Raw genomic sequence first — 5,374 nt, 5'->3', positions numbered from 1 at the left:
TTAAATCTCCACAAAACCCCTTCTGATAAAAGTAGATTAAACAAATTTATTTAACTCGTCAATATATCTATCTCTAAACTTGCCAGTCACCGATATAAAATCCTAATCGGATAATAATAATCATGCGGCAGCTGTCCATACTCACATACTTCAAAATGATGCATCTTCTTAAATTTAGAAGGTTGAGAAAGTATAACGAAGACTATTTAGTTACAAGAAATTCATAAGTGGCTATCAGGATTCAGTAGCTGAGTGGATAACGCGATGGCGTTTGAAGCGAAAGGTACTGGGTTCAAGTCCCAGAGTGAACATCAACTCTGAGATGCAGGTACACCCAGCTGATGAGTCCCAAATAGGACGAAACGCGCGTCGTGGATTCCACTGCTAGCCACTATCCATCTTTGCTTATAATTCATAAAATAGCCAAAAAGAATTCCGAATTTCACAATATATCTACTACAGTCACTATACTGTGTTTAAATAGAGAAACTAACCGAACTGAAAAAAAATTTAGTATTGTGAAGATGATTTCAAAACAGCTGATAAAATATTAACTTTGTTTGATAGAGATATTACAGCGTTACATAGGGGAAATGATATGACAGGGAATAATCCAGATTCATGAATGCTTATCATTAGACCGCATTTATCATAACAATTCAGGAGATCGATTCAAGAAAACATACAAATATCATGTTTTTTATAATACAAAATATCTCGTATATGTTTTATTCTACTTTGCATTAAATAGAATATTCCTCATCTTTACAAGTTTAGTGAATAAGCTTGAAAAGTTTGGCAAACTGTTTGTAAAAGCTTCTCAAATAGTAAAGTACTGACATCGTGAAAAGGTACGTTTTATAGTTAGGGATAAAATCCTATTCAAACATTCAGTGAAAAGACAAATAGAATGAAGGAATATTTCTTTTCAGTTAGTTTTTTACTATGGCTCTTTTCTAATAAATATATATAGTGAAATATATTAGCCACGTATATAACTGTCATTTATATTGGACTTATTATCAAACATTTTGTCAACTCTGCTACCATCAATCTTTAAATTGTATATTCCAATTCCTCCATTTATCAATTAATATCGTTGAATATTTATCACCACATCTAATTGTTTGTTAAGCATTATAAAATATGTTCATCAATAGTTGGATTGGTACTATTAACATACCACATACATACATACATACATACATACATACATATTAACATAGCACTATCTGGCTAGCATTTTTCACTGTTCTTGTTCAATAAACACACTACCTAACAGACGTGATAAAAAAGTAATTGAAAGGAAATTTTCCTCTCCTCTTTTCACTTTACGACTGATTTAAAATGTCATTGAAATATCTACTGAAGCAATAAAATTTATCAAACGAAGTATAAAAGAGTGTTTATGCTAAGTAGTTTAGAAAAGGCACATTCAAACTACAACGTAATGTTCTAACTGGCAATTATCGAAATATAAACATGTCAATAAATCGTATCATTCGTAGGAGTTTGAATTCTCTCATAATCAGTATTTAAAACTGAGTTAGTCGATCCTTGTTGTAAGCATTATCATAAATATAGGGGTAAAATGTAGTTAGTGAAATGGGAATAAAACTGCTACATCTGAGGTGAAACTGATTCATGTGTAGATTTTGTTTTTTTTCATTATAACGTCTTTAACCGTAACACTGTGTGACGTGTGTTCAAATCCTTCACTAAAATTTAGTCTCCTTTGAAGTATAGAAATCCTTTCATGTTGATTCTCAACACGTATGAAAAGAATTATGTTTTCCCATCCACTGTACCCAATTACCTAAAATCGTTTAGTTCTTGCTATCACTATGATCACCACATATAGCATATAAATGTTTTTATTGGAGATTTGCTAATTAACGGAAAAATAAGTACTATTGTTCATTTCACCATAATAAATGCATTTATAATGACTATCATCTTTTCCTGAATGCAAACATTTATTCGCATTATAATGAGTTCTGGTAAGGCCGTACACATTTGTAGGGCGATGAGAAAATTGTTTACCACATGTGTTAAGTCGCTTCCTATCGTTTCAATTTTAATGACGTTATTCACAACCTTCAGTAAGTGCATTGTACCAAGGATTTTGTTTCGCTTCTCTATTTCTTGGGGTAGATGATGCTTGTTAGAGTAATTTTCATAAAATATTTCAATTTGAGCCCTAAGCTCTACTTTATTTGTGCTTTCCATCGAGGTGCGCTTCACTGAACATGTTCACGATAGACGATTGTGAATAACCTCAATCAACATTTATCTTTTCTTTCAGTATAGTGTGAATTACGTACTGTTTGAAAACAGTTAGGAAAAAACTACAAACTAGCGGAAAATTTCCCTCTTGTTAAATCTGTGTATAAATATCCACTGAAATTTATGGTCACACTGAATATTAATCTAAAAATTCATCACATTTTCAGAACAATAATAACGGAACTGAGTAGTAACGCACAAAACTATTCACATCTATGCATACTTGTTCGTGCCTCACAACTTGTATATATATATATATATATTCCACTCTCTTTTATGTTATGTTCAGACTTGGCATACAGCATAAATCTGATTTAACGAACAGATGACAGATCTAAAGGGAGTAGTGATGGAGTAAAGAGATGAGCTAGGTTAACAAATACAGACAAATGGAATAAAACTACATATAAAACTAACGATTTATAAATAACACTTGAGGAAGGAAAGTTGTTTCTTTGTTTTATTTTCTCACTTGTCACTGCTTTTGTCGTCAGTTAGTTAGTCAAGTTATAGTTATTATTATTATTAGCATTATTTCACACTCAACATATATCCTAGTTTTCACCTGGAGTTAATCAATAATTTTCACCTGTTGACACAATTCAAATGAAAAGTGGGTAATCGGATTGTAAAGTTAATCTACTTGAGTAAAGCTAAAAGGTAAGAAGAGAAAAGCAAAATGTTAGTTGCTAAATTGAAATCAATCTAGTCAACGGATTTTCAAATTATTCTGAGAGTAAGTTCAGAAGATGAGAAACATAAACTTGTAGCTTCCGACCAGATATTCAAATATGATTTAATAAGATTGGATAGTGGCTTACAATGGGATTAAGGACCCACATTTTGTCCTATTGGAGATTCATCAGTTGTATTTACCTGCATTCCAATGTAATTTTGACACTAAGACATGGATTCAGTACTATTCTCTTTGAGATGTAAGTATTATATCCAAATTTATTAAAACTTCTGACTATATCGTAATATCGAGGCAGTCAGCTCAAGATGTTCATATAACGAAATGAGGTTGATCAAATACAATCGTTAATGTCAATAACGTGAAGAAATAAACACTTACAAATTAAATGTTAACATTATGTTAACATGTTTCAAAAGACCTCAATCATCTCTTCTTACTCAGGTATTAATGTCCTTGAAACATTTATTGATGGTTGTACATAAAAATATAGGACTTAATAATAAAGAGTCTGCACCATTTTTGCTATTGAAATTCAGTCTATTAGATTAAACTATTTTATTTAAAATACTGTACACTTAGATTTGAGTATCAATGTGAACAATGATACTAAGATGTAATTATATCCAGTTGATAGGTTCTCAACTATAATACATGAAACTTCATTAAAAATTCTTTATAGTCAAAGAGTTCTACAATTTTTTGTAAACGTATCATTAACACTTACAATTATCTTAGTATACATCCTTAAATATGTAGATGAGGATATGGGTTTCTTTTCAGATAAACCAGAGGATCATTATGTAATTTCTTAAAATGAAATATTCGATTATCCTAAGTTTTGTTGGAAATAGTCAGATTGACAAGACAATTCTTCTTTTAATAGAAGAAAGAACAAACAATATGTACAAAAGATTCCCATAAAAATAACCAGTTATTTTTGTATCATATCTTAAATTCACGAAACATTCTATGAAATTAGTCTTATAGCTCATAAAATCAATTTCAGTGGACATGAATGAACAAAAATGTTGTGCAGCATCGATTGTATGACAGTTTTGTTAATGAAAAATTATGATCGGTTTAGTGAAATAATAATATGTAACACAGTATGTAATGATAACAATTTACACATATCGGTCACCTATTAGCGTATTATTTTATCAGTACAATATATTTCAGAATACAGTCTACACTATCACATTGATGTGATTTGAATATACCGATGACTTAATGTGTTTTCAAAAATATAACGAAGATATAGTCGTGTTCTCATAGAGAACAATGAAGACAAGTAGTCAATTTTATCCAATTTAAGTGTTTGCATACTATGTCTTTTAAATACTTTTTAAAGATGAGAAGACTTTTATCTTAATTTTCGTACAACTGGATTCTATGATAAATTAAAAAATAGTAAGAACAACAAGGTTCTCAGTATAGTTTTCGATTTCTATTTCAAACTTCCTACCTAAACTTCACTAACTAAAGTATGCTAAACTACTGTTTCTAATTATATTTTAATAGTTGACTTCATGAGTCGACCTAAGTTAGAACACTATTGAAGACCTGGAAGCATTGAATATATTTTTCTTTCTCATTTCGTTACCTCTAATAATCAAATTATAAACTCGACAGATTCATTGACATTTATATAGTCTTATCTATAATCATCATAATGATAACCTTAATTTATCAAGATGGTTACCATTGCTCTCAATCTTGTTTCTTTCTTTGATGATAGAAATACTTCTTTTTTTTTCTTCAATGAAACAATAAAAATAAACACACATATACATCGAATTTTGTTTGTTTGTTTCTTTCTTTGTGTTTTCCCTCCTTCGTTCGATTATTTGTGATTTTATCTCGTTAGTTAGAAATTTATTTGATTCAAATGAGTTCCCCCCCCTATTTTTTATTTTTTAATTTTTTTTGTTTTTATTTTTTTTATTTTTTTATAGTATAGGTAAGTAGTTACTAAAGTATAAATCTTTATTAAATCCCGTTTTTCAATTATACTTATTTACATATAGTTAAACATAAACAAACATAAATAAATAAATATATATCCATTCATTCCAAGTAATAAATCAAAAAAAAAAACAATATCACCAGTAATCATTACCATTTGATATGATATAAGAGGAAGGAGAATATTTTTTTTGGTTTCTCTACCATCCTAGTTGTCATCCAATTCTAATAGCAATAAATAAGTATCTGAATGATCAAAGAAGATGGATGAATCGACAAGGGAATAAATAAATAAATAAATAGACGTACAAAAATGTACACAGAATAAGATAAACAGATTGATAGTTTAAAATCAATAAATTTAGAAAAAATAAGGAGGAGATGAAATAACACATAAATTAAAATGATGAAAATTGTTTTTCATAT

General features: G+C 29.3%; 1 non-coding gene across 1 annotated transcript; it reads left to right on the top strand.

Moving 5' to 3' along the window:
• The first annotated feature begins 238 nt into the window (after positions 1 to 238).
• Positions 239 to 310, top strand: Smp_tRNA_00040_Pseudo_TTG.1.1. Its single transcript has one exon. It is a non-coding gene (tRNA).
• Positions 311 to 5,374: the final 5,064 nt, after the last annotated feature.

The sequence above is a fragment of the Schistosoma mansoni genome, chromosome 1 (assembly GCF_000237925.1).
Source record: "Schistosoma mansoni strain Puerto Rico chromosome 1, complete genome".
NCBI lineage: Eukaryota > Metazoa > Platyhelminthes > Trematoda > Strigeidida > Schistosomatidae > Schistosoma > Schistosoma mansoni.
Note: the sequence above shows the minus strand (reverse complement) of the source record. Positions and strands in the feature narration are given on the sequence as shown.